Here is a 7,759-nt window from a genome sequence, read left to right on the forward strand (position 1 = left end):
GACTCGGCTAGTGATCCTGATCAAGAATATATATACTTTATGGGGTCGGAAACGCTTCCTTCTGCCTGTTACATACTTTCCGACGAATCTAGTATACCCTTTTACTCTACGAGTAACGGGTATAATTACCTAACTTGTATTGATTTGTACTCAAAATTTGGAAGCGCGATTGAATTAAACGGAAAGGACTGGATGGAAGTTAAAAGAGGACTTTTTCGAATATTCAATTCAATGGGAAAACCCAGAACCTTGAAAACAGATAGGGATAGTGCTTTTATGAGTACAGCGCTTAAAAATTGGCTGGACACAGAAAACGTAAATATTCAGATAACAACAAGTAAAATTGGAGTATCAGATGTAGAAAGATTTCACAAAATTAACGAAAAAATACGTGTGATCGAGACCGGCGACAATCCGGAAAATAAACTTATGAAAATGGAAGTAATACTGTATACTTACAATCATAAAATAAAACACAATGCAACAGGTAGAACCCCAGCTGATATTTTTATTTATGCAGGTACCCCTGCATATAATAGCCAAATTATAAAAGAAGCTAAAATAGAACAGCTTAATAAAAAACGACAACATTTTGAGGTAAATACCAAATTTAGAAAGGCTCCCATAATTCACGGGAAATTACACAATCCTTATAAAAAGACAGGAAATATAGAACAAATAGATAATGATCATTTTGAGGAAACTAACAGAGGTCAAAAAATAAAACATATATAGTCGCATATTTTTCGCTTTAGAAAGGGTATTGTTGCAGTAGCACGCGCCAACAGCGAAGAGAAAACAAAAGAAATCAAGAAAAGGGGGTGAGAAGAAGACTTGGTGCATTCTGTTTAAGTGATTGAAAGGGAAGCATTCATTTTAGGTGTGCGCAGCAGAGTTACTTTAATCGTTTCTTTAAGTTAATATAATAAAGTCAATAATAAAAGTCAATAAATAAAAGGTAAATATACGAATAAATAAGAAAAACGCATTTTTTAATCATATGCCCATACATTTTTTCAGAAGCGTTGGCCAAGGACTCCGAGGACCCGGACTCATGTTTGAGAAAGGCGATGACGAACGTGAAAAACAAACTAACAAAACAAAAAATTAAAAATACACTTGGCCCTCGCTTAACATCCTCGTGTTAAGCGAGAAGTCCTCGAGTTAAGCGAAATCGTGTTAAGCGAAACATGGATTCAGTACAAAATACGGGGTTTCGTTTTTAGAATCAATCAATCAATCAAACTTGGTCTGTTTTTATTAAAGTTTCACACATTTGTTTAAAATTAGCCAAAAGCTGTTATGTGTATGCTTTTAATAAATGCATAACATTCAAACTTTCAAAATTAAAAGTTTCTTCAAATAATTAATTAACAGGTTAAACTTTATAGGAACTTTAAAATGTTAAAAAGTAAGGAGATCATATGTTTCTAACCATATCCAATTTGAAATGCATTTGGTGGCATTGATAGTTTAAGCCAGTTTGTTTTAACATGTTTTCTTTTTTGGTGGCTCCTTATCAAAAATATCAGTTTTTTTCGTGTAAGAAGGAGGTTTTTAGCGTGTTAAAAGGGGGATGGGAGCAAATTTGTAACCGTGTAAGACCGAGTTCGTGCTAAAAGAGTCCGTGCTAAGCGAGGGCCAACAATTGTCCCTTAATTGAAATCTGAATAATTCGATCTAATTAAAATGAATTTAAATTACTAATACATACATCTATACCTAAGCATTGAACGCTGCTCTGCCGGCGTCTCTGGCGGCGCAGCTACACTCTCAGTAGCTGTACAAGGTATTGTAATAGAGTTAAGAATTCATTGAATGCAAATGTTGGCTTAAATCTTATTGGGACAATATATATATATCACATGGCGACCGTGACTTGGTGGATCGGAATGCATCCACGGACATAGGACCAGGAAACATCCGCCGTCTACAGCTCAACTCGCGATTAGAAGATTACCGCGGAAGACGAGAATGGTCCAAATCAACAGGATCGGCACGACGGCTTGGATGAAAAAAAATAAAAAAGTCTGAGTGAGTAGAGTGTGAGGGATGGGGTAGATGCGGAGGTGTCGAACAAAAAAATTAGGAAAAGAGTTGCGCACAAAAAGTGGCAACTCTATACAAACACACCACCTTCCGCGTGGGCAACAACCCTAAAAATAACATGCAGAGCTTGATCATTTAAAATTAAGTCTCAAATATAAGCGCCACATATCACAACTCACTCAGCAAAAATGAAAATTATAAAAGAACGAATTTTATTAAAACGTTCAAAAACAACTGCCTCAACGACCAGCCGATTGCCCTGGACCACTGGAAAGCATACACTGTAACCACACATGTGCGATGACCGGCACCGGTACCGCCTGAGCCCAGAAAAGTAATAGTACAGGTAAATTCGATCAAAGTAATGAGATAAGTTATATAAGCACAATGGGATTGATCGATACGAAAACAGTGAGCTCCACTGCAAACGTGATTAATAAAATAGAATGGACAAATATCGATCCCCATTTAACAAATATATTGTTATTGATAATTGTCATAATTTTGTGCGGATATATACTTTATAAAGCATACCTGTTACACAATAGGTGTATAACAAAAAGGGCCCTAAGCCATGGAAACGATCTAGATAAGATCTAAATGCATACGCACAACATTATGATAATTATAATAAAAATATATATTCAAAGATCTTGACATAAATATAGTGACGTGTCTGCACTGCGATTTCTCAACGGCCACCAGTTGAAAGATCGAAACCGTTTACAAATAAACATAATCGCCAATTTCGGCTTTGATTAAAAACGATACAGAAGCTCGAGATCCCGCATTGCAAACAAACAAAGAAAATTGATTAAGTCCGAACGTCAACAATGACGTAATTCAATAAACGTAAAAATCCAATAAGATCGCAAAATCCAATAAGACCGAATTATGTAAACATAAACAAAGAAGTGGCGATCGCATCATCCACCTGCGATTGCGTCACCTAGAGCATGCACTAACAGTAAATTCTAAGACGCAAACCGAGGTTTCGTTCTAACCAATTCTGTAACATACAATTAGTCTTTTTCCAACGTTCTAATAAAGAACAACCAACGAATATAAAAAAATCTTCTAAAATTTTTATTCGGGCGAAGAACGACTCATGTAAATGGCGCAGTCGGTAGGATCTCTTTAAAAAATATCCTTGCGAAAAAAAAACAAAGTCGGGAGCTTACTGATCAATTAAAAGGATATTTCTTAACTACTAGGATATCCAGATCAGCGCGTGGAATTGCCCACAAGTAAGCAATTTATTCGACTAGCTCGGAAGTGCAACTAAGAGATCCGCAAAAGAACCTAAGTGCAAATTAAAGGCACTGAACAAATATTATAATAAATTAAACTTCAATCGACTACTGAATAAATCCAATTTGGTCAGTAATAAAGTTGAGTGGAATTTAATTAAACACAACAAAATGGACCAAGAACCACCAGCTCAAGGGCAACCACAAATTGGTGTGGCACCCAACCCATTGACGGAGCAAAACTTAAATCAACTTTTGTCCCAGATCCGGAATATTCCAACGTTTGAAGGAGATCCATCTACCCTAGGAACCTTTGTCAGAAGAGTTAACTACCTTTTGCGTCTGTATCCTACAACCCATGATCGACAGACAAGCGTTATATTTGGAGCAATTGAACTTCAAATCACCGGTGATGCCCAGAGGATTCTGCAAGTTCTACAAGTCAACAACTGGCCAGATCTTAGAGCAGCCCTAATCGACGAGTACAAAACGCAAACACCTGTGGAGGAACTATTAAGGCGATTATACTATACTAATTTTCAAGGTAATCTAAGAAAATTTTGTAACGAGATCGAGATTAAGCACTTAGTTATAAGCAACCAATTAGAACTTGAAGGAAATCCAAATGAATTAATATTGTACACAGAAGCAATGTTTAGGACTACAAAAAACCTAATACAACGAAAATTACCTGACAGAATTTGTATGACATTAGCAAGAAGCGATATTTCAACAGTACTTAAACTGAAACAAGCGGCTCAGCAAGAAGGGCTAATAAAATGAAAATTTAAAACATTATAACATCAATACTAATAAAATTCAAAAGCATGATCAAACAAATTATACACGTAACCCCTACCCTTACACTAATTTGTACAACACCCAGCTCTTTCAATTCAACCACACCACAACCAACCCCAAAGAATGGTTCCACAAAATTATAGGTTCCAATCGAATAACAGAAATAATACTTTTGACCAAAATAGGGGAAGTTACCAAGAGTTTCGAAGAAATTTAATTCAGGGACAGCAAAATAATACAATGAATCAAAGCCAACAGCCAAGTGGACCATCGGGCTCAGTACCCAACCAATCACAAAAGAGAGTTAGAGAAAGTAATAGTGGACACTCAAGAATGCAAGTAGACGAAAATTATCAACAAAATAAGCAGTACAAAGAAGATGTTTATAATGAAAATGAAAATTTTCCAATGCAAGCCTCGGACCAATTACGTACATAGAAATAACTATAAATAATCATAATTATCGTTGCCTCGTCGATACCGGTTCATCAATTAACTTAATGAAAAAGAATTTTCTCAACGGGAGCATACATAAAGATCCGACAATTATACGGACTATGACAGGGCATTATGAACTAAATGAATTTGAAAAAGTTGCACCTAATAGTTTATTTACTCAAGAACAAATATTTTATATTCACGACTTTTCTTCCAATTATGACATACTACTAGGACTATTAGTGGGCGCATTTTTTTACACAAAAACATTAGTTTGAAAAATCCAACACATATAAATGATTTTGAGGCATTGCTAAAATCTAAAAATTATACTGATGAAATAAATTATGCTGTTCAAAATGAATTAGCAGAGGGAAAAAGTTATCGCTTAGAACACTTAAATGAAGAAGAAAAAGTTAAATTATTAAAATTAATTAACCAATATAAATGCATTCAATATCGTGATGGTGAAAATTTGACCTTTACGAATGTTGTTAAGCATGAAATAAAAACTCATCATGAAAATCCAATTTATAAAAAACCGTATGGGTATCCTTTTTCATTTGAAAAAGAAGTTGAGTCTCAAATACAGGATATGTTAAAGCAAGGAATAAATAGGCACAGCCAATCACCTTATTGCAGTCCATTGTGGATAGTACCAAAAAAGAAAGATGCTTCAGGTAAACAAAAATTTAGACTTGTAGTAGACTATAGGGGCTTAAATGAGATCACTATTAGTGATAAATTTCCCATTCCCAATATGGACGAAATACTAGGCAAGCTAGGACGGTGTCAATATTTTACCACCATTGATTTGGCTAAAGGTTTCCACCAGATCGAAATGGACCAAAATTCCATAAACAAAACAGCGTTTTCCACAAAGTACGGACACTACGAGTACACACGAATGCCATTTGGATTAAAAAATGCACCTGCAACTTTTCAGCGATGCATGAACAATGTCCTTCGTGAATTAATAAACAAGCATTGCCTTGTATACTTGGACGATATAATTGTTTTCTCTACGTCCCTTGACGAACACCTTACTTCATTAAAAATTGTTTTTGAAAAACTTAAAAACGCTAATCTAAAATTACAACTAGACAAATGTGAATTTTTGAAAAAAGAAACAGAATTTTTGGGACACATAGTTGGACCAAACGGTGTAATGCCAAATCCAGAAAAAGTTAAGGCAATCAATAAATTTCCCATTCACAAAACTCAAAAAGAAATAAAATCATTTCTTGGTCTTTGCGGTTATTACAGAAAATTCATTCCAAACTTCGCAGACATTTCAAAACCTTTAACTAAATGTTTAAAAGCTGGTTCTAAAGTGACATTCAAAGATGATACATTTATTGCAGCATTCAATAAATTAAAACAACTAATCATAAACAATCCCATACTGATTTGTCCAGACTTTGGAAAAAGGTTTCAATTAACTACTGATGCTAGCAACTTTGCATTAGGAGCAGTTCTTTCTCAATCAGTTACATTAGTAGGACTCTAAATGCACATGAAGAAAACTATAGTACAATTGAAAAAGAATTATTAGCTATAGTATGGGCAACAAAAACCTTAAGACCCTATTTATTCGGAAGAAGATTTGAGATATTAAGTGACCATAAGCCGTTAGTCTGGCTAAACAATATCAAAGAACCTAATATGAAACTGCAAAGATGGAAGATAAGGTTAGGAGAATATGACTTCGAAATAAAATATTTAGAATGCATTGTCAAAAATCAAAATTAACGAAGTATACTATGGCAGTAACAAAGCAACAGCACATAGCGCTAAAGAAGATAATGAAAATTTAATAACAATTACTGAACAACCAATCAATCATTTCGCAAGACAGGTAGAAATGATTCGAAGCAATACAGAAGGTGAAGAAAGTGAAAATTATTTTAAGAAAGTCAAGATTAAAATAATGTTTAATGAATTAAACATCGAAAAAGCTAAGCAAATATTAATAAAACATTTTTGTACCAAGTCAAGTGCACTTTTCATCGAACACGACTCTGATTTTGAAATCATTCAAGAAGCTTGTAAACAGGTTATGAACACTACTACAAAAATTGTAAGAGCAGTAATTAAATTACAGGACAAAAACTTACGCTGAATTTAAAGAAATTATTGTTAGCAACCACGAAAAACTATTGCACCCAGGAATTGAAAAAATGGTAAGGCTTTTCAAAGAAACCTATTATTATCCCGACTACCGGAATTTAATTCAGAATTTAATTAATGAGTGTAATGTTTGTAACCAATCAAAAACCGAACATAGAAAAACATCGCTTTTATTAAAAACAACTCCAGAAACAGAATTTTGTAGGGAAATTTACGTCGCAGATATTTACACGATCAAAAATAAAAACAAGGAAGAACGCTATAGTCGAGTACCTCGACTATCAGATACCCGTTACTCAAAGGGAAATGGAGATATGCAAGCAGCAAAGCGAAATTAAAATGCGCCACCTACCGGCGGTAGACAGAATTAAGCGTTATGAGCGTTAGAGTAAGCGTGGCAAATTTATTTTTGGATCAATCGATAGGTAGTGACGACACCAATACATTTCAGTTAAAATTTTTCATCTAGCATCCAAATTGTGGGCGTCACAGGTTTTCGCGGTTTGTGGGCGTTTAAGTGGGCGTGGCAAACTTTTTTTTAGGTCAATCGATAGGTATTGATGAGAACAATACATTTCAGTTAAAATTTTCTATCTAGCATCAAAACTGTAGGAGTTTCAGTTTTGGGCGGTTTGTGGGCGTTAGAGTGGGCGTGGCAGTCTACTGAAACAAACTTGCGCTGCGTAAGAAGCTCAGGAATCTGTACGCCAAATCTCAATAGCCTAACTCTCATAGTTTCCGAGATCTCAGCGTTCATCCGGACAGACAGACGGACAGACGGACAGACGGTCAGACGGACAGACGGACAGACAGACATGGCTAGATCGACTCGGCTAGTGATCCTGATCAAGAATATATATACTTTATGGGGTCGGAAACGCTTCCTTCTGCCTGTTACATACTTTCCGACGAATCTAGTATACCCTTTTACTCTACGAGTAACGGGTATAATTACCTAACTTGTATTGATTTGTACTCAAAATTTGGAAGCGCGATTGAATTAAACGGAAAGGACTGGATGGAAGTTAAAAGAGGACTTTTTCGAATATTCAATTCAATGGGAAAACCCAGAACCTTGAAAACAGATAGGG

General features: G+C 35.2%; 1 long non-coding RNA gene across 2 annotated transcripts; it reads left to right on the top strand.

Moving 5' to 3' along the window:
• Positions 1-6,650, top strand: LOC139354166 (uncharacterized). 2 transcript variants are annotated; one of them, XR_011605247.1, is made up of 3 exons: positions 24-958; positions 1,021-1,789; positions 1,911-6,650. It is a non-coding gene; the product is annotated as an uncharacterized lncRNA (long non-coding RNA). The 2 variants fall into 2 exon arrangements; XR_011605246.1 differs by having other exon boundaries at positions 1-958; positions 1,021-6,650.
• Positions 6,651-7,759: the final 1,109 nt, after the last annotated feature.

Source organism: Drosophila suzukii (genome assembly GCF_043229965.1).
Source record: "Drosophila suzukii chromosome 2 unlocalized genomic scaffold, CBGP_Dsuzu_IsoJpt1.0 scf_2c, whole genome shotgun sequence".
Taxonomy (NCBI): Eukaryota; Metazoa; Arthropoda; class Insecta; order Diptera; family Drosophilidae; genus Drosophila; species Drosophila suzukii.